This window comes from Dasypus novemcinctus, chromosome 10 (genome assembly GCF_030445035.2).
Source record: "Dasypus novemcinctus isolate mDasNov1 chromosome 10, mDasNov1.1.hap2, whole genome shotgun sequence".
Classification (NCBI taxonomy): domain Eukaryota; kingdom Metazoa; phylum Chordata; class Mammalia; order Cingulata; family Dasypodidae; genus Dasypus; species Dasypus novemcinctus.
In genome coordinates, this window is record NC_080682.1 from 81,727,689 (window position 1) to 81,754,177 (window position 26,489).

Below are 26,489 nucleotides of genomic sequence, written 5' to 3' on the forward strand. Positions count from 1 at the left end.
GACAGCAGCCCCCTATGGTTACTAGCCCCAGGATACTGCACCATCTCTTGTGTTTTCCCTACATTTGCCCACTGCTTTGCAGATAGATCCTTTGTTAAAACATACTCAAATCAGACAATCCTGAGTGTTTCATCATTTTGTGCCAGGACCCAGTATTCAGCCTGCCTCAGGTTTTCCCCAGAACCCAACTCTAAGTTGGTTTTCTTTGCTCACAGTGGTGAAAGGTGAGTTTACTCCTAGAAGTAGAGCTTTCCCCTAGAACATAGCCTACCTGACAACTTTGCCAGCCCCTTCCTTGGAGAACAGGACTTCTCAACTCCCCCCACTGACTGCAGGACTATTGCTTTCTGGATAGACCACAAGATATTGCAATCTAGCTGCTTATCCTATCTTGAAATCCCGAATTTCCAACCTTGGTACTTCCCTGTCCCAGCTGCTTTCTTTTCCCCAAGTCAGCTGCTAAGGTCCCAGCATGCTCAGGATTCGTCTATGTGGCAACAGTCAGGGGCAGCCAGGTCTCCAGGAGGCCAGAGACTATGCAATGCCTTTAAGATACACTGGGCTGAGTGTCATCAAACGTAAAAATCGGTGAAGTTACCACCAGCACTTGGTGATAATCGGCTGAGCTGACTATTTCAGGACCCCACATTCATCTTTAGTGGTTACCCATTTCTTCTGGAATTTTATGGCACACTCTGGAACACCTCGTAGTGCCTCCTCTTTCTACTGACCTAGCTCTTACTCACAGCCCTGCCTTGTACCTACTGCATGTTCCTATTAGCAACCCAGATTCCACTTCTGCCAAGTCCATATGCCCTGGGTGCAACACTGACATGAAGAACATAAAACCTATGTGAAAACATGAACAAAGAAAAGCCAGGAAGAACCTTCCCCGAGGGAGCAGGTATTCCAAAGTTTTAGCTCAACAAGCATTCATTGAGTCACGCTCCGTACTATAAAACCATGCTGAAGAGGACATGAGACAAACAGGAATGAGATAACGAGACAGCAAAACTGGGGCACAGACAGCCAGCAAGTAGTGAGCCACATAGGTGAGAGGATTTGGTAAGGCTCTGGAGAGGAAGCAGGGTTCAGCCTAGGACTTGAAGGTGGAGGAGAGGAAGCAGTCCAGAAGCATGGTCTCAGAAACAGGAATTAGCAGTGGTGATTATATTAAATCACTGTTGACTGAGGGCATAGGTGAGGGAAACCAAAAATCGTGCCACCCCTGTCTCCATCAGGGCACCAGGGTGTTTCCATCTGACATCCTGCTAGGCTGTATCTCTTAATCCTAGAGGTGGGGGTGAGGGGTAGGGGGTCGTGTCTAGAACAGGTTTGGGCAAGAAGCAGGTGTCAATAAATGTTTGTTGTATACAGAAATGAAGAGATACACTCAATGCTGTTATTGCCAAAATCTAAGAGCTCAGTTTTCTACCTTTGAACCCTGCATCTGCAGAGGGTAAAGGTCACTCCCCAGGAGAGGAAACAGTGTGTGATGGATGCCGTTCAGAAGTCAAGTCAACAAGCATTATGAAACACCTGAATAGTTTCCCAAGTCGCCCTAAGGCTTTTGGAGACTGCCTTAATTTAATTTAGGGACTGTGGCAGTCTTCTGCCCTCTACCCTCCTGAAGGCCCTTTTCACCTCTGGTTCTCCGAAGGCCCAGTGAATAACTCTGAAGGGCGGCTCTGAGGCTGTGCTAGAGGGAGCTCCCCAGGCCGAGCTGCGTGCCCATGAGCAGTGTGGGCCTTCTCCTGGGCCTGAGGCGCCTGCTCTGCACAGTGGCTGGCTCCTCTTCCCTCTTCAAAGTAACTCTGAAGCTCCTACTAGTACATTTATTGACCTTGAAAATGCAACACTTTCCCCCGCATTTCCAATACTTGTCTCAGGCTCTATGTGCCTGTCATCAGGCACTGATCACTTACCATCCTAGGTTAGTGTTTCATTTTTGCCTTATTAATGGTACTAATACACATACAATAACTTACATTTGTTCAATGGTTTACAGAGAATCTTATTTAATTCTGTAACAACTATGCTAAGTAGGTATGGTGATTTCCATTTTACACTGAGGCTCCAAAAATTTTAAAGCTTGTCTAGGTCCCATAGCAGCAGCCCCAGGCACTACTCCAAAGACCAGGACTCCTTAACTTCTATCGCAGTTTCTACCTGCTTATTTCTTCTCATTCAAAGAGTAAGATCAAGGAGAGCTGGATGACTTCCTGTCCCTGTGCTATGGAGTTAGTCCAGGCATCAAATAAGGCTTGGACTAGGCTCCAGGGGGCGAGGCCCCTTCCAACTCCGAGTCTCTCTGATTCTATTATAATCTCACAATCCGTCAACCTGCCAGCAATTTTCCACAAAGTCCCCCCACCCCAATTCCCTCCAATTTACCACATGCTATTTTTTTGACACTCAACTACTACTATACAATTTTTTTGAAGCTAGGCAGTGAACTGGATAGCAATTCTGTATCTCAGATTTCCTACAGCGTTCTGGAAAATTGTGTGACATCGGGCAAATGAAAGCGCTTGCAGCAGCAGGGGGAAAAATCATAAAAATGTAACCGTTTTTGTTTCATCTTGCCTCCCTCAGCAGATTTGGTCAGTGACCTCTCTCTGAGTCACGCAAAAGGCTTTAAAAGTTGTTCTGATTTATATCTGTAGGAAACAGAGTTTACGTCTTGCATTTTTCTTTTAATATTTGCTTTTCATTACCAAACCATAGCCTATTCCCTTCCATATGGAATTTCTTGATAATACCTCACGACTAAAATATACATACATTATAGCTTTTCGGCTTCATGGTGTGGCTAAACCAAAACCACTCATTTCAACAAAGTCTGGAGGTTTTCGGCCAATTACCCCCAAAAGTATTCTGTGAGATTTAGCTAGGCGGTCCTCTCCCTGTGAATTAAGTCATGGGAAACGGCCCCAGATCACCAATGATCTCACTTGGAGAGAGATCAGCAAGGAAAAGCATTTTTTAAAGCGTTTTCTATCAGAGTTTAGAGGCAAGGGGCTATTTTCATTATTTTTGGTCTATGAAGCATAGCAGATGGTCTAATCTTTCACATCTCTATATTCTGAATTGTATTCCAGAGGAAAAGTAAAGAACCACAATTCCGTAGACAGCGAGAAGACAGAGTTTATTACTTCAGCCCTCGCCTGTACCCATCAAGGCTGGGCCTCTGCGGATTATGCTCAACGCTCTTTAGTTGCAAGCAACAGATTTTTGTACCCCAAAGTAGCTAATTAAAGGAGATTTTTAAAAAAACAGATACTGTTTAAGGCAAAATCCTAAAAAGACCCTTCAGGATTTCCCGCCCTACTTCAAAGACTGTAAATATGAAGAGATGCCATGCCCTGTTTATGTTAGGTTACATGGCAAAAGAAATTTTGCAGATGTAACTAAAGTTACTGGTTAGCTGGTTTTGAGTTAATCAAAAGGAAGATTGTCTGGGTAAGCCTAATATAATCACAGGCGCCTTTTAAAAGCAAAGCGTTTTCTCCTGCCTGGGGCAGAAAAGGAAGTTGAGGAGACTCAAAGTGAGAGGCGTTCAGTGTAGGGGAGACTCTTGGTTGCTGAGATGGAGGGGGCCGGGGGGTAAAGACCCTAGAGTGGTCTCTAGGAGCTAAAAGCACTCCCTGGCCAAAAGCCAGCAAAAAAAGAGTATCCTTAGTCCTGCAACTGCAAGGAACTGAATTCTGCCAACAACCTGAATGAGCTTAGAAGCATGTTCTTTCCCAGAGCCTCCACATTAGAGCCAAGATGGGCAACACCTTAACTTTAGCCTTGTGAGACCCTAAGCAGAGAACCCAGCAGAGCCTGCCTGGACTTCTGATCCACAGAAAGGTGAGGTAATAAAGGGCTGTTGTTTTAAGCCACTAAATCAGTGCTCATTTTTATGCAGTGGTAGAAAACTTATACAGGGAAGCAGATTTGGCTCAATGGATAGGGCGTCCACCTACCACATGGGAGGTCCAGGGTTCAAACCCTGGGCCTCCTGACCCATGTGATAAGCTGGCCCATGTACAGTGCTGATGCGCACAAGGGGTGCTGTGCCACACAGGGGTGTCCCCCGCATAGGGGAGCCCCACGCACAAGGACTGCGCCCCGTAAGGAGAGCTGCCCCGCATGAAAAAAGTGCAGCCTATCCAGGAATGCACCGCACACATGGAGAGCTGACGCAGCAATATGATGCAACAAAACAAGACACAGATTCCAGGTGCCGCTGACAAGAACACAGGCGGACACAGAAGAACACACAGCAAATGGACACAGAGCAGACAACTGGGTGGAAGGGCGGGGAAAGGGAGAGAAATAAACAACAACAAAAATCTTAAAAAAAAAAAAAAAGAAAACTTATACAGATACCAAGACAAGTCCATGGGCACAGGCACCCAAATATAATCAGGCCCCACTGGGAAGGAGAGAGGCCACCAGGCAGCAAAACCTTTCCAGCTCTCCAGGGACACCTGGACTCTCTCCCCTCAGCTTCTCTTGTCCAATTTCCTAATCTTAATGTGACCAAACATGGCTGTGGGCCCCAAGCCTAACTGACCTCAGGGCCAGCACCTATCACCAACCAAAATGTCATCCTTAGTTCAAATTCCTGGGAGAGAAGCTGGTCACTGACCATTTGTTCACTCAGCAAATATTACTGAGCATATACAATGTGATAAGAATTGTTTCAGGTGCTGGGGATACAGCAATGAACAAGAGAGAGTCCTGCTTCCAGGAAGTTTACATTCTAATGGGGGGGGGGGGAGACAAAGAAAAGACAAACAATTACATATGCTGGGCCAGCAGTGATAAGTTAGAAAGGAAAATAGAGCAGGGCAATGGGATAAAGAGAAACAGGAAGTGGTATTTTTAAATACTTGGTCACAGCTCTCTGGGGGCCAGTGGAGGCTATTTGAATAAAGATTTGAGTAAAGTGAGGGAGCCAGCTATGCAAATATATGGACAAGGAACACTCAGGAAGAGGAAATAACAAATGAATACATGGAAATGTACTTGTTGTGTACAGCTAACAGCAAGGAGGCCAACTGAGCTGGAGCAGAGGAAGCAAGGGAGAGTAACAGGAAACGAAGTGGGTGCAGTAGCATGGGGCTGAAACAAGTAGGGCATAACGGGCCATAGTATAGGCTTTGGAAAACCACCACGGAGTTGAATGATGGGTGGTGACAAGGATGGGCTGGGCTGAGGTCAGAGATCAGAGATTCAAACAAGATCTAAAACATGGCCTCCCTATCCTCCCCCTTTGGCTGGGCCTCTGGGTGACATTATTCCCAAAAAAGGGAGCTCAGGATGAGTCAGGCAGACATCTACTTAATGTCCATGTTATAGCTAATACCAGCTTTGGTTAATTCAGTACGGTCTCAGCCACCTCCTAAAGTGGAAGCCTGAGAACTGAACAAAAAGGAAAAGGTCCTTTTGATAAAACATACAAAGAAACAGGAAGTGATGGTCCAAGCAAATGCTGAATCTATGAAAGAGAAAAATATCAGGTAGGAAACTTCCACACCGGACCAGCCAGAGCTCTTTCCCTCTGGACACTGGGTCCCATGCAAAGCTTGGAGTTCTCCAGAGACAGAAGCCCTGGTCCTCACCACCAGGCACACAGATTATATGGCAACCATAAAGAAAGTATTTTAAAAATATACAGAAACAGAAATGAGAAAGGGACCTGCCAGATAAATCATAAAAGAGCAACTCTACAGAAAACGCTGTATAATTGAAGTAAGTACTGCCTTTATAGTAAAAACACTGACTGTTCCTGGATTAAACTCCCCAATCAAAAGACATAGATTGGCAGAATGGATAAAAAAGCATGATCCAACTATATGTTGTTTACAAGAGACTCACCTTAGACCCAAAGACATAAACAGGTTGAAAGTGTAAGGTTGGAAAAAGATATTCCATGCAAATAGTAACCCCTCCCCGCCTCCCCCCCCAAAAAAAGACTTGGGGTTGGTATACTAACATTGGACAAAATAGACTTTAAGTCAAAAGCTTTCATAAGGGACAAAGAAGGACACTCTATATTAATAATGAGGGAAACCTCTCAAGAAGGAAAAAACAGTCATAAATATTTATATACTTAACCATAGTGCCCCAAAATACATGAGGCAAACAATGGCAAAACTGAAGGGAGGAATAGACACTTCTACAATAATAGTTGGAGACTTCAATTTACCATTATCATAATTAGGTAGAATATCTAGATAGAAGATCAAGAAGGAAACAGGGAACTTGAAAAATATGATAAATGAACCAGACCTAGTAGACATAATAGAACATTGCACCACCAAATAGCAAGATACACATTCTTCTCAAGTGCACATGGATCATTCTCCATGACAGACAACATGTTGGGTCACAAAACAAAGTCTCGATAGGTTTTAAAAGATTGAATACAAAGCTTCTTCTCTGACCGGAATGGAATGAAGCTGGAAATCAGTAACAGGTGGATAACTATAAAATCAACAGATATATGGAAGTTAAATAACATACTCTTAAACAATCAGCGGGTCAAAGAAGAAATTGCAAGGGAAATCAGTAAATATCTTGAAAAGAATAAAAATGAGAACAAAACATAACAAAACTTATGGGATGTAGCAAAGGCAGTCCTGAGGGGGAAATTTATAAAGCGGGGAAATTTATTAAGTGCTTGTATTAAAAAAGAAGAAAGAAGAAGCATATTACTTAGCTACTGTGGTAAGAACAGTATTGTACTGGCATAAAGACACACAAAGTGACCAATGGAACCAATTGAGAACTCAGAAATCGACCCTCACATCTATAGTCAAATGATTTCTGACAAGGCTGTCAAGCCCACCCAGCTGGGCCAGAAAAGTTCTATTCAACAAATGGTGCTGGGAGAACTGGACAGCCATATCCAAAAGAAAGAAAGAGGACCTCCATCTCACACCTTATACAAAAATTAACTATATATTGAACAAGGACCTGAATATAAAAGCGACAATCATAAAATTTCTAGAAGAAAATGTAGGGAAACATCTTCAAGATCCTGTGGTGGGCAGTAGTTTCTTAAATCTTATACCTGAAGTGCGATCAAACAAAAGAAAAAAATAGATAAATGGAACCTCCTCAATATTAAACACTTTTGCACCTCAAAGGACTTTGTCAAAATGTTGAAAAGACAGCTGACTCAATGGGAGAAAATACTTGGCAAGCACATATCTGATAAGAGTTTAATATCCATGATATATAAAGAGACCATACAATTCAACAATAAAAAAGCAAACTACTCAATTAAAAAATGGGCAAAAGACTAGAATAGACATTTGTCTAAAGAAGAAATATAAATGGCAAAAAAAAAAAAAAGCCATGAAAAAATGTTCAACATAACTAGCAATTAGGGATATGCAAATCAAAACTACAATGAGATATCATTTCACACCTAGGGACTGGCCACTCCTAAAAAGCCAGAAAACTCTTTAAGTGTTGGAGAAGATGTAGAGAGACAGGAATGCTTATTCCCTGTTAGTGGGAATGTAGAATGGTACAGGCCCTGTGGAGAACTGTTTGACAGTTCCTAAGGAAGTTGAATATAGACTAGCCACGTGGCCTGGCAATACCATTACTAGGTACATGCCCAGAAGAACTGAGAGCAGTGACATGAACAGACATCTGCACACTGATGTTCATAGGGGCATTATTCACAATTGCTAGAAGATGGAAACAACCCAGGTGTCTATCAACCAATGAATGGATAAACAAATTATGGTATGCACATGATGGAATATTATGCAACAGTAAGAGGGAATGAAGTCCGGAAGCATATGACAGTATGGATGAACCTGGAGGACATTATGTTGAGTGAAATTCACTCGAGCAAGACACAAAAGGAGAAATACTGTATGACTGCACTATTATGAACTAAATATATTATGTAAACTCATTGAGTTAATAATTAGTATATGGGGAAGCGTGAGCGGGTCTCTGAGGAGCCGAAGGCCAGAGTGCAGCCGGGCCTGCGGGGGGTTCCCCTGGCCAAAGGGCAGCCCCAGGGAGCCCCTGCTGCCACCTTGTCTTCTTTCTCCACTGAGGCGGCGGCCGGGCAGCGGGGCCAGGCCTTAGGCGCGCGCCCAGGGCGGCCCTCCCGGGCTCAGCATGCCCCGGGGTGAAACTGACCACCCAGGCCTAATGCAAGATTGTGCTGCAGGGCGCCAAGTACCCACACTGCGCCGTCAACGGACTCCTGGTGGCCGAGAAGCAGAAGCCGCACAAGGAGCTCCTCTGTCTGGGCGGCCCGGGCGCCCACCACACCCTCTTTGTGGACTGTATCCCCCTCTTCCACGGCACCCTGGCCCTCGCCCCCATGCTGGAGGTGGCCCTCACCCCGATTGATTCATGGTGCAAAGATAATAACCAGCTATGTGATTGCTGGTTATTATCAAGCTAATACCAGTCCAGACCAGGTTGCTGAAAAGGTGGCTTCCAGGACTGCTGAGGGCTTCGGTGACAGGCGCTCACATGGTAGACAACACTAAGTTCACAGTGGACTGCCAGTACCTCCCATCCACGTGTACGAGCACCATGGACACGAATGGCGGCGCAAAGACCCTCATGATTACTGCGAAGACTGGCCAGAAGCCCAGTGGATCTCAGCGTCGCGCCTGGACAGCCGGGCCTATGAGACCCTTGTGGATTTCGATAACCACCTGGATGACATTCGGAACGACAGGACCAACGCAGAGATCAATAAAGCTGTTCTACACCTGTGTTAGGGAGGGGTTTACGGACTGGTCTCTGGGCGTTTCCACTACCTGAAGAAGAAAACGTATTTTTAAATGTGAATCTCACACCCTGTGTGGAGAGCCGACAGTTTTAAGTGTCATGTGCCCTGAAGGAAGGTGGTCACCTTTTTAATGCAGGGTCTCTAGAAGAGGTACCAACTATTCAATCTGACTGCCTCTGTGGAATCTTTCCCAGTTGTATGTTGCTCTAATCTTCCAAATCAAAGCTATTTCTGCGTGTCCAAGATTGTTCCTATTAAACAGTTTTAAATGGAAAAAAAAAAAATTAGAGTATGGTCACCAGAAAATAGAATAAGGGTAGAGAATGGAAAGCTGAGGGTTAATCTGTGCAGAAGAGGTAAAAAAAGGTTGGTAAATATTTGGAAATGAATAGAAATGGTGAAAGCACATCTTAGTGTTTGTAACTAAAAGAGTTATTATATGGGGATGACAGTGGTTGAAAGGGAAAGTCTAAGGTTATGTATATTATTAGAAGGAAAGTTTAAAAATGTAACATGGGACTGTATAACATAGTGAAACCTCATGTAAAATATGAATATGGGTGATAATGTATATATAAGACTATTCTAACAAATAAACCAGAGAGACAGAAACAGAATAGCAGTTATGCATGGCAGGGGAAGCAGAGAAAGATTAAGAGGTGATGAGTTTTTTTTTTTTTATTGAATAATGAAAATGCTCTAAAAATGACTGACTGATGAATGCACAATTATGTGATTATACAAATACCACTGAATGCTGTACACTTTGGATGGATTTATGTTTTATTAATGATATTATTAATAACATTGATTTGTTAAAAAAAAGCAAAAAAAAAAAAGAGAAGTAAAATAAAAAATCAAAAACTTACTGCACACCTGGAGGAATTAGAAAAAGAACAACAAACTAATCCCAAAGCAAGTAGTAGGAAAGAAATAACAAAGAGTAAAGGAGAAAAATTGAAATTCAGATTAAAAAAAACAACAGAGAACATCAAAACCACAAAAAGTTGGTTCTTTGAAAAGATCAATAAAATTGACAAACCCTTAAATAAAAAGTATTGTAAGAGGATACTATGTTCAACTGCATGCCAGCAAATTAGATCATCTAATGAAATGGACAAATTCCTAGAAACACATAAACTACCGATACTAACTCAAGAAGAAATAGATCTCAACAAACCAATAACAAGAAAAGAGGTTGAATCAGTAATTAAAAGCCTCCCAAATAAATAATGTCCAGGACTAATTGGCTTTGCTGGTGAATTTTACCAATTTTTTTCAAGAAGAATTAACTCTAATCCTGCTCAGACTCTTCCAAAAAATTGAACACAAGAGAACACTATTCTATGAAGCCAACATCACCCTAATACCAAAGCCATTTAAAGATACCACTAGAAAAGAAAATTACAGACCAATTTCTCTTATCAATAGAGTTGCAAAAATCCTCAACAATATACTTGCAAATCAACCCCAATAGCACATTTAAAGAATTATACACCATGATCAAGTGGGTTTTATTCTGTGAGATAAAAACACATTATCATGTCCATTGATGCATAAAAGACATTTGACAAAATTCAGAACTCTTTCTTGATAAAAACACTTAGAAAAATAGGAATAAAAGGAAACTTCCTCAACATGATAAAGTGCATATTTGAAAAACCTACAGCTAACATTGTACTCAATGGTGAAAGTCTGAAAACTTTTCCTCTAAGATTTGGAACAAATCAAGGATGCTTACTGCCACCCCTGTAATTCAACATTATACTAGAAATTCTAGCTAGAGTGGTTAAGCAAGAAAAAGAAATAAAAGGCATATGAAATGGAAAGACGTAGTAAAACTTTCAGTATTTGCAGATGACATGATCCTCTGTATAGAAATCCTGAAAATTTTACAAAAACGCTACTAGAGTTAATAAATGAATTCAGCAAAGTGGGGGGATCCGAGATCAAAATGCAAAAATCAGTAGTGTTTCTATATACTTGTAATGAGCAAGCTGAGGAGGAAATCAAGAAAAAATTCCATTTACAATGGCAACTAAGAGAATCAAATATCTAGGAATAAATTCAACATAGGGTACAATGGACTTGGACACAGAAAGCTATACCACATTATTAAAGGAAATCAAAGAAGACCTAAATAAATGGAAAGACATTTTGTGTTCATGGAGTGGAAGACTAAATATCATAAAGATGTCAACTCTGCCCAAATAATTTACAGATTCAGTGCAATGCCAATCAAAATTCCAATAGACTACTTTGCAGAAATGCAAAAGCCTATTATTGAATTTATTTGAAAGGGTAAGGGGCCCTGAATAGCCAAAAACATCTTGAAAAAGAAAAATGAAGTTGGAGGACTCATACTTACTGATATTAAAACATATTACAAAGCTACAGTGTTCAAGACAGCCTGCTACTGGCAGATGGATAGATATATTAACCAATGAAATTGAAAGTTGAGAAACAGACCCTTACATCTATGGCCAATTGATTTAAAATTTTAAAAAAAAATTTATTGAACTATATCACTCATACATAAATATACATAAACAATAAGTGTATAATTGTGAACATACAAAACAAACATATATAACATCAAACAAACATATATAACATCACCCTACCACCAATAACTTGCATTGATTTTAAACTTTTTTTAACTAATGATTAAAGAGCATTGTCAAAATATTACTACTAAGCAAAGTAGTTTGCCCCTAACCAATTCAATTGTTATTATCTTTATATTATTTATATATGAACATATATAAACAAATAAGTGTATAGTAAAAGTTAAGAACTTACAAAGCAAACAGGCACATCATCATACAGGGGTCCCATACATCAACCCTCCACCAACACCTTGCATTGTCATGAGAGGTTTGTTACAAACTATGAAAGAACACTGTCAAAATCTTACTACTAATCATAGTCTTTATCTTACATTTGATGTGTTTTTCCCCCAACCCACCCTATTATTTTTTTTTAATATATTTTTTAATGACAGAAGTTGTAAATTTACAAAACAATCATGCACATGTGCAGAACTCCCAAACAACACCCCTCCATCAACACACCACAATGTGGTGAGTCATTTGCTACAGATGGTACTATCATCTGATTGTTACCATGTCCATAGTGTACACTTGGCTCACATTTTCCATACTGGTGCAGTATCAACACAGGACACCTTTTACATAGATGCAAGGATATGTTACTACTACTAACCACAGTCTATAGGTCACTCCAGCTGTATTTTTCCCATGCTTCTCCACATTCCCATCACCCTGCAGTAGGGATATACATTTGTTCTAGCCAACAAAGGACACTCTTACATCTGTACCATCAACCACAATTCTCACCCACCTCTTGGTTTACTGTGCTATCCAGTTCCTAGATTTTCAAGCATTCTGTCAATTGGCACTTACATAACTAGACTACCATTTTCAGCCACATTCACATTTATAAACTAGCTGTAACTCACTGTGTGTTACCATCCACTCTATACATTTCCACAATTTTACAGTAAAGCTAATTAAAACATCTACATACATTAAATATCAGTAGTCCACTCAGTCCTTCTCTTATCTCCTTTAAGAATCCACCACTTACCACCAGGTCTTGAAGATATTTTCCAATAATTTCTTCTAGAAGTTTTATGGTTCTTGCTTTTATTTTTAGTTTTTTGATTCATTTTGAGTTAACTTCTGGATAAGGTGTGAGAGAGGGGTCCTCTTTCCTTCTTTCAGCTATGGATGTCCAATTTTTTCAGCACCATTTGTTGAATGGATTGTTCTGCCTGAGCTGTGTGAGCTTGACAGGCTAGTCAAAAATTACTTGACCATACCTGTGAAGGTCTGTTTCTGAACCATAAATTTGGTTCCATTGGTCTGTTGTATCTGTCTTTAGGCCAGTACCATGTTGTTTTTACCACTATAGGTAGGTATTATGATTTAAAGTCTGGAGATGAGGGTTCACTTTTCCTTTTTATGATGTTTCTGGCTATTCAGGACTCTTTATCCTTCCAAATAAATTTAATGATGGTGTTTTCAATTTTTTCTTTAATGCTGGTGGAATTTTTATCGGGATTGCATTAAATCTATATATCAATTTGAGTAGAATTAACATCTTAATGATATTTAGTCTTCTAATCCATGAGCATGGAATGTTCTTCCAGTTATTTAGGTCTTTTTTGATTTGTTTTAACACTGAGTTACAGTTTTCTGAATACAAGTGCTTTATATCATTGGTTAAGTTTATTCCTGACTATTTGAGTTTTATCTGCCATATTTTATTTTCACCACTCTTTTGATACCTTTAGTTATTTTTATTGATACAATCTTCATTTCTAGACTCTCTTCCAGGCCCCTCTCTCCTGTCTTTTCTTTTCAGGCTCTAACACCCCCTTTCGTAGTTCCTGAAATTCTGGTCTCTGCTTAGAAATTCTCTCAGTTTCTGTTTATCTGTGACTATTCTAAATTCGCCCTCATTTTTGAAAGACAGTCTTGCTGGATATAAAATTCTTGGCTGGAAGTTTTTCTTTTGTAGTATCTTAAATACATCAGACCACTGTCTTCTTGCCTCCATGTTTTCTGGTGAGAAATCAGCACTTAATCTTATTGGATATCCCTTATATGTTATGCATTGCTTTTCTCTTGCTGCTCTCAGAATTCTCTCTTTGTCTTTGGCCTTTGACATTCTAATGAGTATGTGTCTTGGAGCTGGTCTATTTGGATTTTTTGGGTGGAAGTACATTTTGCTTCTTGGACAGGGATATCTATGTCCTTCAATAGGGTTGGGAAATTTTCTAACGTTATTTCTTTAAATATTCCTTCTGCCCCTTTTCCCTTCTCTTCTCCTTCTGGGACACCCATGACACATATGTTTGCATGTATTTTGCTGTCATTTAGTTCCCTGAGATCTTGTTCAATTTTTTTCCATTCTTTTCTTCATCTGTTCTTTTGTATGCTTACTTTCAGAGACCATTTCTTCAAGCTCATCAAATCTTTCTTCTGCCTCCTCAAATCTGCTTTTATATGATTCCAATGTTTTTTTAATTTCATTTTTGTACCTTTCATTCCCATAAGATCTGCTATTTTTCTATGTATGCTTTCAAATTCTTCTTTGTGCTCATCCAATGTCTTCTTAACATCCTTAATCTCTTTAGCCATCTCATTGAATTTATTAAGGAGATTTGTTTGAACATCTGGAATTAGTTGTCTCAACCACCTTTATGTCATCTGGAGGCTTATCTTGTTCCTTTAACTAGGCCATAGCTTCCTGTTTCTTGGTGTGGATTGTAATTTTTTGTTGGTGTCTTGGCATGTGGCTTACTAGACTATTTATTCTGGGGGCAGTTTTTCTCTTTAGTTTAGGGCTTCCTGCCCTTTCTCCCTTGCTGGTTGTACAGTAGGAGCCAAGCATGTGGTTGGTGCTGTAAGCTGTGGAGGCTCAAGCTGCCCTCATTGCACCAAGGACCAGTGAAGCTTCTTCCAACTTTCTCCTTTGCCAGGGGTAGGGACAGCATCACAGCTATGTGGAATAATCCAAGCCATGTAGGACTAGACTGTAGTTGCCCAGAGAGACAGATGAAGCTTCATATTCCTTTCTCCCCTGCCTGGAGCAGGGATGGAGCTGCAGGTGTGGGCAGCAATCTATGCAGTGTGGCTCCAAGATGACTGCAGTTGCCCTGGTAGACTTCTGATTTTTAGTCTATGCCAGCCAAAGTTCCCTGCAGTTACCTATATAGGTTGGTGCAGGGCTCCTCAGCCTCCTCCCTGCCAGAGGTGGGGCTGAAGCCTAGGCAGCTGCAGGCTGGTCTGCGTGAAGGAAACTGGTTCCTGCCGACACTGAGAGTTTCAGTCAGTCCAGTTTCCCCTCGGGCTGGGGGCAGAGTCAGAATGGCAGCCACTGGCCTCTTTCTGACTTGGGCTGGTTCTCACCCCCCCCTGTTCCCAGGGTTATTTCTTAGCCAGCCAAGTCTCCCATTCAGTAGTCAAAATCGGCCCCCAACCATCTCCTCCACCGGCTTCTGGGAAATGGAGCCTCCAATTCCCATCACAGAACAGCTCCTGGGATGGATCATGCTGCCAGAGTAGGACAATCACTGGCCTCCGAGGCTTGGCCGGTAATTTCCCAGAGAGGCTGGCGCAGGTCCCCGCAGTTTCCTCCCTGCTGGAGGTGGCACTGGGCCCTAGGCTAGACCTGCAGTATGATCTGGATGGGAAGAAGCTGGTCCCCACCAGCACTGGAATTTTCAGTCTGCTCCGCTTCCCCTCGTGCCAGACACGGAGTTAAGATGGCAGCTCCTGGCCTCTTTCTGACTTAGACAAGCTCAAGCTTTAGCTGTTCTCAGGATTATACTGTAGGCCACTGAATTTACTCATCAGTGCTGAAACTGGTGCCCAGCCGTCTCTTCCTCCCCCATTCTGGGGAAGTGGAGCTTTCGATTCCAGCCGCAGAACAGCTCCCGAGGCGGCTTGTGCCTCCAGTGGAGGATGGGCACTGGCCTCCAGGGCATAGAGCACTCTACTTATGAGTCTTCTCTGCAGATGGGCGGTCTCCTCTTTCTACTCCTTCAAGGATGTTGCAGGATGCTCTTCTGGTCTCCTGGAGACCCAAACAGGTGCTTCAGCCAGCTCCAGAGAGCTCTGGGTATTTGCTAGCTGCCCTGTAGCAGGCTGACTCTAGGAGTGTCCTTACTCTGCGGCCATCTTGCTGGTTGTCTTGCCAATTGATTTAATTATTTTTTTTTTAATTCAAGAAGTTGTGAGCTTGCAAAACAATCATACATGATGTGCAGCATTCCAGTACATCACCGCTCCACCAATATCTTACATTGCTATAGAACATTGGTTACAGATTATGAAAGAACATGATCAGACCAGTACCCCTAACTATGGCCATTGCGTACACTTGGTATATTTCTCCATACACCCCCTATTATTAACACTATGTATAGTATCGTACATTTATTATAGTTCATGAGAACTCATATTGTACTGTTAACCACAGCCCATCTCCCACCACATGGTTCACTGTGTTATATAGTCCTATGTACAGGCAATTGATTTTTGACAAAACTGTGAAGTTCACTCAATTGGCAAAGAATACTGTCTTCAACAAATGGTGCTGGGAGAATTGGATATTCACATGCCAAAGAATGAAAAAAATCCCTATTTCACACACTATTTAAAAATTAACTCAAAATTGATCAAAGACATAAATATAAAAGCCAAGACTATAAAACTTCTAGAAGAAAATGTAGGGAAGCATCTGCAAGATCTTGTGTTTCTTAGACTTACACCCAAAGCACAAGCAATGAAAAAAAAAATAGATAAATGGGATCTCCTCAAAATTAAAAACTTTTGAACCTCAAAGGACTTTGTCACAGAATTGAAAAGATAACCTACTGAAAGGGAGCAAATATTTGGAAACCACATTTCTGATAAGAATTTAATATCCACAATATATAATGAAATCCTACAACTCGACAACAAAAACACAAACAACCCAATTAAAAAATGGGCAACAAACTTGAATATACATTTTTCCAGAGGATATACAAATGGCTAAAAAACACATGAAAAGATGCTCATCATAGTTATTAGGGAAATGCAAATCAAAACCACAATGAGAGATCATTTCACACCCACTTGAATGGCTACTATTTTTTAAAAACCAGAAAGTTACAAGTGTTGGAGAGGATGTAGAGAAATAGGAACACTCATTATTGCTAATGGGAATGTAAAATGGTACAGCCACTGTAGAAGTTAGTTTGGCAGTTGCTTAAGAAGTTAATTATAGAATTATATGACGTGGCAACTCCACTACTAGGTATATACCCAGAAGAATTGAAAGCAAGGACTCAAACAGATACTTGTACACCGATGTTCACTATGGTATTATTCACAATGGCCAAAAAATGGAAGCAACCCTTGTGTTCATCTACTAGTGATGGATAAACAAAATGTGGTTTATAAATACAATAGAATATTATTCAGCTGTAAAAAGAAATGAAGTCCTGATGCATGAGACAACAAGGATAACATTATGCTGAGTAAATTAAGCCAGACAAAAAAGCACAAATATTGAATAATCTCACTGATATGAACTATTACAAGCAAACTCATAGAGTTAGAATTTAGAATATAGGTTACCAAGGGATAGACTGGGAGTAGGAAATAAGGAGCTGATGATTAATTTGTACAGAATTTCTATTTAGGTTGATTGTAAAGGTTTGGCAATGGATGGTAGCACATTATTATGAGTGTAATTAACAGCACTGAAGTATATAGGTGAATGTGGTAAAAATGGGAAACTTTAGGTCATATATGTTACTAGAATAAAAAATAAAACATAGGACTTTATAACACAGTGAACCTTATTATTAATGAAGGACTATAGTTATTAGAACAAGTATAAGAATGTTCTTTCATGAATTATAACGAATGCACGACACTAACACAAGGTGTTAATGATAGGGTGGTATATGAGAAAAAATATACCTAATGCAAACTATGGATGATAGTTAATAGAACTATTATAATAATCTTTCATCAAGTGTAACAAAGGTAAATACTGTTAAAAAAAAAAAAGGACAATTATTAAAAGAATTGCATTCATCATTGTAACAAATGTTCTGCACCAATGTAAGGTGTTGGTGGTAGGATGGTGTATGGAAACCCTGTATTTTATGCATGATTGTTCCATAAGCCCACAACTTCGCCAATAAAAAAACAAAAAACAAACTACCAAACAAGAATTCAATATCTGGCAAAATTATCTTTCAAAAAATGAGAGGGATATTAACACATTCCCAGATAAATGAAAGCTGAGGGACTCTTCACCACTAGATTGGTCCCACAAGAGATGCTCAAACAGTTCTGCAAGTTGAAAGGTAAGGACCGCTAGACAATAGAAGAGATAAAGCTCTCTGGTTAGGGTAATGACATGGGTTAAATGGCAGTAGTAGTGTATCCTCGGTTTGTAGCTCCATTTTCACTTCTTACAGGATCTAAAAGGCAAATGCATAAAAAGCAATAAGGAATAAGTGGCTTAAACATAATATGTAAACATGTCATTTGTGACAAGAATTACATAAAGGTGAAGGGGTGGAGGGGTATATGAATATAGTTTGTATACACTATTTAAGTTGGTATCAAAGCAAATGAGATCATTACAGATTTAGGATACTAAATTTAAGCCCCATGTTAACTACAAATAAAATATTGGAGAATAGGTAAGCTCATAGAGACAGAAATTAGAGTACAGGTGGAGGGCAGTGGAATAGGGCATTAATGCAAAATGGTGAAAGGTTTCTGTTTGGGGAGATGGAAAAGTTAAAACTTTTAAACTTGACTAACAGAAGGTGGTGAGGGTACCACGGCACAGTGAATGTGATTAATCCCACTGAATGGTAGGCAGAAAATGGATTAATAGACAGACACATAGGTAAATGGATTGATAGACTGATGGATGGATAGATAGATGATAGACAAATCAATAGAATGATATATTAAATGTGGCAAAATGTTAGAACTGGCAGATCTGGGCATCGGGCAGGGATAAGGGTATGTTGGAGTTCTCTGGGTGTGTGTGTGTGGGGGTGGGCTGTATTACTTTTGTAGCTGATCTGTAAGTTTGAAAGTATTTCAAAATAAAAAGTTAAAAAAAAACAAAATGGTGGTGGGATCATTCATATGCAGTGGTGGATACTCACTGGTAAACAGTGATAATGTTTGTACCAAAACTCCTTTCTCCAAAGATAATGAGACCCTCTTCCCATCTGCCTTGTCCTGTAATTTTAGAGAAGAATCAGCAGACCCATAGGCTAAGGAAAGAGCCCATTCCCCATTCACTCTCTTGACTCTAGGGAGAACAGTACATTGGGAATACTCAGCTCTGAGATCGGGTTAAGGACTCCAAAAGTGCCTCTGGGACCAGCAGTAGCCACCTCCTCTGCCTCAACCCAAACCTGTCTGTTTTCCATCCTGAACGCAGTCTTACTCCCGCAGCTTACCTTTCTGGGTCCAATCCCCAACCCTGTACCACCTCTACCTTCACCTTTCTTCCAGTCCTGACCCAATATTCTCCTGGAATTGATCCAACAAAGATTTATTGAGCAGCAGCCCCACCACAAACACTGTACAAGGCAGGCAGGATTCAAGTTCTGGTTCAAAATCTAATTCTGCCATGAACTAGTTGTGTTACAACAGGCAAATTCCTCAACCTCCTAGAGTCCCATCCATGAAACAGGGACAATGAGATCTACCTTATTACTACCAGTAAAGCTCGTTCCTTGAACCCTGTCCTTGCCCCTTCCTCTGTCCTTGCTCACTTTTGAAGGAGAGAGGCAAGTCCCCCCTCACAGGTGCTTTGACTCTGTTAAACACTGCTCTTTAGGAAGGTTTCACCTCTCTGTTTAACAGCTGTCACATTTTTAGAAGGTGGGGGAATATTACTACAATTCTTACTAACTGGGATTGTTATTTTTGAGTGCCTACAGGGTATTAGTTTGAACTCTATGAAACTGCCACTCAAAATCGTTGAGTGATGGCAATTTCATATATAAATGCCAGGCACCATACTAGGTCCCAGCAGCTCTCAGACTTTTTCTGATCCCATGGCCCTGTTTAAACTGTAGTTTTTCCACCTTTCAGCACTATCCTGCATTAAACAAACAAAACATGAAAACATAAAAAAAGATCTACTTTGTTTAGGGGTTTAGGGATAATGTAATAAAGTTCTCTAGCACAAAGCCGAGCACAAAGTAGGCCCTTCGTACATATTTGTTGAATAAGTGAATAAATTAATGAATAACAAGGTTCAAAGTATATTTGATGATTGAATATCAATGAACAAACTCATTAGTGCTTTCACAGAAGTACAAAATCAAAAAGTAAATGGGAGGCAGATACATGCTGCCCAGTCTTTCCCTTTCATTCCTCTCTCTTTGCTTCCCCAGCACATTCCCAAGACAGGCTGCCCGACCTACTCTTCACGCTTCAGCTTTAGAATGTTCCCCACACCACCTTACTTGTAGCACATGAATGGTCAGTCTCCTCTTCCAGAAGGAGACTTAGGACACCAAGCATGGCCTCGATGCTCCTTTATCTTTATCTCCACATATCACCATCCTGACATCGATCCTTCAGGTCTGCTCTCTAAATTCAATTCATGTGAACAAACCTTCATTGAACATCAGCTGTGTGCAAGGTAATATGGAGAGATGGAAAAGCCATGCTCTCCACTCGCAGAGCTCATACTCAAGTCGGAGAGACCACCAGGTGGCTACTTCATACAACGTGATAAGGCTCAGGAGGTTGGGATGAGGTAGGGAAAGGAAGACTTCTCCGAAGGAGGGACCCAAGAGTTGAGTTCTGAAGAGTGCATAGGAATTTGCCTAGCAGATGAAGGGAGAGCATATCCTTCCCATACCTCTCTTCTGTCCCAGAGCTCCCATACCTTGCTTATTCCTCTAGGACAGTATTTCACAAGCTATTGGAAGCAAAGAACCAGATTCTTTTTTTAAGTTTCCAAATCATTGCAAGCTGATACTTTGTAAAATACATATTTTTTAATTATTAGAGAAAAAATACAAAATACCAGCTCAATGATCATGTGCTCAGATGTTGCAGCAATGTCAAATTATTATAGTATCTTCGGTAGAAACTGTGGATTCACCTTTAAGTCATTTCTTGCTTTCATCTCCAATATCAAATTCATTACCAATTCCTTTAATAGTTTTTTTCTTCTGGAACAGCTTGCATTTCATCTTTTCTTTCCCAGCATGACTCTGCCCTTCTTCAGATCAGGTTCTGGTTCCTGTAACAGCCTCCTGAAGGTTCTCCCTGCCCTTAACATCCCAAATAAAAATATCTGAAATAGTAGGAAACTAAATTAATCTTCCTAAAATAAAGTTTTCATCATGTTCTCCTTTGCTCAAAAGTATTCAATGGCTCCCTGGGGTCTCTGGAATAAATTTAATCCCTAACTGGCTTTTCCAGGAGACTTGTGACTGTACTACACATTACTTGCTTTATACTAACGTGACATTTTTCTACCAGGCAGCCAAAGTCTCTCCCAGGCCACTTTTCCCATCTATTCCAGCCCTCAATGATCACTCCATCTCAAGAATTCCCGCTACCCAACAACAACTTAATGAGAAATCGTTACTGAATGGACTCTAATCATGCTGGCATCGTTTCAACCAGTGTTAGAGCAGTGACTAGTTCGGCTAATTTCCCTCTACCCTGATGCTAGTGCTATGGAAGGGTTTAATAAGTAATTTTTGGTGAGTTGGAAGATTTGTCAGGTTTATAGGCTGACCTAAGAGAATATCACTCTATCAGCTCAATCATTCTATGGAATCAAGTCTGGCAAATAGTCTCTTCCTATTATATGCTAGACACTGCTCATAAATTAACCTTAATCCTCAGAAGAAATCTATTTTGCAAATCAAAACATTGAGCTACAGCAGGAGAAGTCAGTTACTCAAGATCACAAAAGAGAAGTTGGATTCAAAACATAATGTCTGGGGGAAGCAATGTGGCTCAGGTGACTGGGCGCTCGTCTACCACATGGGAGGTCCCTGGTTCGGATCCCAGTGCCTCCTAAAGAAAACAGCGAGCTGGCATGACAGGTAGGTGCAGCAAGCTGACACAAGAAGAACAAGCTGACACAACAAGAGACACAAGAAGAAAAAAACATAATCGGACACACAACAAAAGCAGGAGGTGGAGGTTCCTCGTGCCTCCTAAAGAAGACAGCAAGCTGATGCAATAAGATAACTTGACAAGAAACAGGGAGGAAAAACATAATGAGAGACACAACTAAGCAGGGAGCAGAAGTGGTTCAAGTAATTAGGCACCCTCCTTCCCACATCAGAGGTCCCAGGTTCGGCTCCTGGTACCTCCTAAAGAAATAAGGAAGATGAACAGACACAGCAAATGCAAACAACAAAGGGATAGGGGGAAATAAATAAATAAAAACAACAACAAAAAACAATGTCTGGGAAGTGCATGTGGCTCAAACAGTGAGCGCTCACCTACCACCCAGGTTTGGTTCCCAGTGCCCCAAAGATGAGCAAGACAGTGAGCTGATGTGATAGGCTGGTACGGTGAGCTGACACAACAAGATGACACAATGAAAGGATACAGTGAAGAAACATAATGAGAGACTCAACAAGCAGGGAGTAGAGGTGGCTTGAGTGATTGGGTGCCTCTCTCCCATATGGGAGGTCCCAGTTTGGTTCTCGGTTCCTCCAAAAAAAAAAAGATGAACAGAAAGCAGACAGTGAGTACAAACATGGTTGGGGGGGGGCGGTAGAAATAAAAAATAAAAAATAAATCTTAAAAAACAAGACAAGGGAAGCAGATGTAGCTCAAGTAATTGGGCTCCCGCCTACCACATCGGGGGGGGGGGGTCCCAGGATCGCTTCCCAGTGCCTCCTGGAGAGGGCAAGCTGGCACGGTGGGCAGATGCAGCAAGCTGATGCAAAAAGATGATGCAACAAAAGAGACACAAAGAGGACAATGACACAACAAACCAGGGAGCTGAGGTGGCTCAGGTGATTGAACGCCTTTCTTCCACATGGGAGGTCCTGAGTTCAGTTCCTGATGCCTCCTAAAGTGAAGATGAGCAGATGCAAAGAGCATATAGCAAAGGGACACAGAGAGCAGACAGAGTCCACAAACGATGAGGGAGGGGAGATAAATGGATAAATCTTTTAAAAAACAATATAAAACAACATAATGTCTTAACTTCAAATGCTGCACTGCCCCTACTGCACAGCTTTTGAAATGATAGCTCTTCTCCAGGTTTTAGGAACCACTCATTCATTGTCATGGAGAACCTATAAGATTTTGAACACCCAAGATGGCAGCTCAAACCCTCCCCTAATTCCAAGGGTCTGCTTATCCAAAACCCACAGACAGGGAGCTTGATATCACCATTAAAGGATGTTAGGCACTATGAGGCATCCTGAGATGTTTCACTTCTCATCTGCATTGAATGAAATGAGGAGGATGTTTTCAGAAATAGCCGTTTGTATGATCAACCCTCTACATTCCCACCCCCACCCCCCAGTGCCTCAGGACCTGAATCCTGGCCAGAGAGAGAGGAGAAGTGGGAAGGGGATGGGAACTTAAAGAATAACAATTTTTAAGAAGCAGAGAGAGAAGGAAGAGTCAGCAGGAAAGAAAGGAGGGCAAGCAGTCAAGAGAGGAGAATAAGAAAGCCTGTCACAGCTGAGGATGAGGAGAGCCTCAAGAAGCAGACAGTTCATGAGAGATCAAGCAAGATGAATGGAGAGCAATTTGGGCATTGGGAGGTCTCAGGTAAAACTCTGCCAGAGCAATTTCAATAGGAGCAGAAGCCACGCTGCAATCTGATGACATGAGAGGTAAGAAAGCAGCACCATAGGTGAGTGTTGAAGTCATTGGGTGGATAAGGGAAGAGAAGGGAGCTGACTGAGAAGGACTGTGCTCATGTTTGAAGCCAGGGGTTGATACCCAAGTCATTTATCCAGAATAAGCGATTCTCTCCAACAGTGCTCCCTCGTAGACCTGAACGCCTTCCAAGGTGATTCAGGCTGCAGATTACCTAGTGCGAGCAGTGAAAGAACAAAAGGAGTTGGGGGAGAGGAGAAAGGAAGCTGAGGATGCTGGTGAGGGTGACTGAAATAACCGACAAGCAACCAGGCAGGGTTGGGAAGGGCCAGGGGGCCTGGGAGTAAAAGGGTCAGGAGCTAGAGGTTGAAGAGCAAGTTTTCAAGGGAATTAAAGAGTAGAGGCTGTGGAATGGACAGAACTGAGAGAGAAGGAGAGGAGAAAGTTAGCGGCAACAAGGGACTTCATAAAACCTAGGGCATTACTTTGGTTGAAGAAATATTCCTCTGTGGGCTGAAAGTACCTTGTCCCTTATTTCCATCATCCTCACCAGCATCCACAGCTGTGGTCAGAGAGGGCAAGTTCAGATGACAAGTGTTCAGCCGTGGACCTGATTCCAGGCATGGGCCATGGGAGCCAGTGCACGTGATTGAGCGGATATGATAGCTACTGAGCAGAGAAGGTCCAGGAGCTTACTCCCGTGGATCGGTCAGGAGGCTATTGAACTTGCCAGGGAAGAAGGCAGGAGCTTTTGATAGAGACCAAAGTTTTAAATCAAGTGCCAAAGTCCTCAGTGAGTGGGAAGCAGCCTCCAGGTGTGTTACCAGATGGGAGTGGGCCAACAGGCACCTCCGCTTCAAAGACGGGTTTCAAAGAGGGCTCGGAGGACAGCGACCTGGGAGTGGGCATGAAAACCAGGAAAGCTTGGGAAGAATGCAGAGTCCTGGACACAGGGCCAGGATTCTGAGAAAAGTGGTGGAGGGAGCCTGTGAGGAACGGGTTAAGGATGTCAGATACTGGGACGCCCATTGGCACCAGAAAGCCTGGCGGAAGGGATTAGGATCCGGGCTGGCACGAGAAAGGGGTGGTCAGGGAGGAGCTGAAGTGGATGGGAATGAGAAGGCAGAAAACCGAATGACCAGAGAGGAGTGTGCGGCATCTCCTCGTGAGCCCCGCAGAGGGAGGGCGACCCCTCAGTCCAGCAGGAGGAACGGCATGCATTTTCCAGGGGCCCAGACAGCGTTGATCTTTTTGGCCCGTGATGCCTCCAGCAAACCTTCAGACAGGAGGTGGTCACCCCATTGTGTTTCTGCCACAGGCAAAGGCAGCAACTGCCCCCAAAAGAAACCGAGAGGCAAAAAGTCAGTGTGGCCTTGGCACAGTAGACAGAACTGAGGAAGAAAGAGAAGAGAATGTGAGTGGAAACAAAGGGACTACATAAAACCTAGTATAGTACTTTGGTCGGAGAAGTAGTCCCCTGTGGGTTTAAAAAGACATTTCTGCCTTTGCAATCCTAAAAGGCATGCTGTAAAGAGAAGCTTGTGCCTGTCTGGACAAGCCCTTTCTATCCTGGGCCTGCTCTGGGTAGTCAACTCTTAAGGCTCAGAACAATGAGGGCCTAGTTCTAATTAATCCGGCGCAGCCTGCAGCTGAGATAGCAATCAAATCAATGGGAATGCAGAATTTATCCAAGCTCTCAGGCTGCAAAATGGCACTCACTTCCCTCCTTCAGGGTGACTAGGGCTGCAAAATTGCTCCATGGCAGTGCGTTAGCCTTGCCTCACTGCCTTTCAAAACAGGATGGAAAACTGCTTAAGTGGTATGATATTTTAACTGGAGGGCACTTGGAAAATCAGAATTTGAGGATAGCCTGCACACCAGTCTCGAGGCTGTCCTTGGATTTATGAAAATGTTGAACAGAGCACTAATGGTGCTCCGACCCGAGGTATGGAGGTAGGGCAAGCTATTTCTCTGCCTGCTTCACATTTCTCTATTTTTATCTGCGGGATCAGGCATGTTCGAGAGAAAAGGAGAGGCCTGGTAACAACAGCTTCCCCATCATTCTTGGTTACTTACATCTGTGGTCAATTTTCCACACTTTATTCCATAAAAGGTAAACGAGGCACGGTACTTGCAACAGGATAATCTAAACAATATGAACCAAGTTACTGTTAAACACCATCTGGTTGCTCACACTCAGGCCCAGACTTTTAACTCCTTGAGGTAAGAAAGATGCCAAAGCTGAGAGGCCTGGGCCTCTGCTGCTCTTTTATTCCAGAACCTTTTCCTCCCGCTTCCAGTCAATTAAAACGATGACCCCTGAGGCCTCTGCCAACCCTAATATTCTCTCTGATTCTAGGCTGGCCGCCTGGTGAAACTGCGAGCTTTGTGAATGAGCAACGCACAAAATGCTTCTAGCAAATGCCTTTTCTCCTCTTTCCCTTTAAAAGGAAACATTGAAAGGTTGAAAAAAAAAAAAGTCCTATATACAACCCAAACCAAAATACTCTCAAGTGCTGCTGGGTTGTTTCCTTCATTTCTGAATCTCCCACTTAAAGCTGAGGGATCATTTACATAATTTTAATTTTAAAAAGAAAGTGACACCAGGGAAGAAACAGTGAAGGCTATGCTTTGCTTTTATTTGGGCTTACACATTTTCTGGCCATCTGTTACCCGAGAAAGTTGCAAACTCAAATAAGAGATGGAAAAACTGTAAATCAGATAGTGCTTTTCATCCTCTGGGTGGGGAGCTGAGGATAAAGAGATTCCAGGAAAGTTTCAGATGGGTAAGGTCATCTCAAAAATGCAACTCGGCCTCCCTTGGAAGGTGCAGCTTTTCCACCTGCAGAAGGAATTCAGCATTTGACCTAGAAGTTCAAGTATGTTTTATTCTCCAAGTTAGTCATTAGGAACTCTAGCTTTCCCCAGCTCCCTCTATGGGAATAAAACCATCAAAGCAATTCAATTTAATATACCTTTTAATTTTTTAAATGGTGCCCTGCAATATTACATCAAGGAAGTATCTTCAAGTATCGGAGCTATAACAGAGCCCTCCTTTCTAGCTGCGATTTCCTTTGTGTGTAACCACAGGGCAGACTTAAGTGGCCAGTTTCTGGGAACATTTTTCGGAGGTTATGGTTGAAAACAAGCTCAAATATAATGGATATGCCTGGCCTCAACAATGCTGTCTGAAACTGACTATGCTAAAACTACTAGTAATCCCCCTTCCTCCAAAAAAGAACACTCTGGAAAATCTCTGGGGTAAACAGAAAAAGAAGACATAAAAACCCAAGGCAAGGCCAGCTGGCATAATATACACTTGATAAAATGTG

The 26,489-nt window shown here is 41.9% G+C and overlaps 1 protein-coding gene and 1 pseudogene across 1 annotated transcript in view; one reads left to right on the forward strand and one right to left on the reverse strand.

Annotated features, from left to right (window-relative positions):
• The window catches only part of PARVA (parvin alpha), a 180,918-nt gene that overhangs the window by 100,436 nt on the left and 53,993 nt on the right, over positions 1-26,489 (reverse strand). The window lies entirely within an intron of this gene.
• LOC139439752 (ER membrane protein complex subunit 8 pseudogene) lies at positions 1,137-8,759 on the forward strand (annotated as a pseudogene).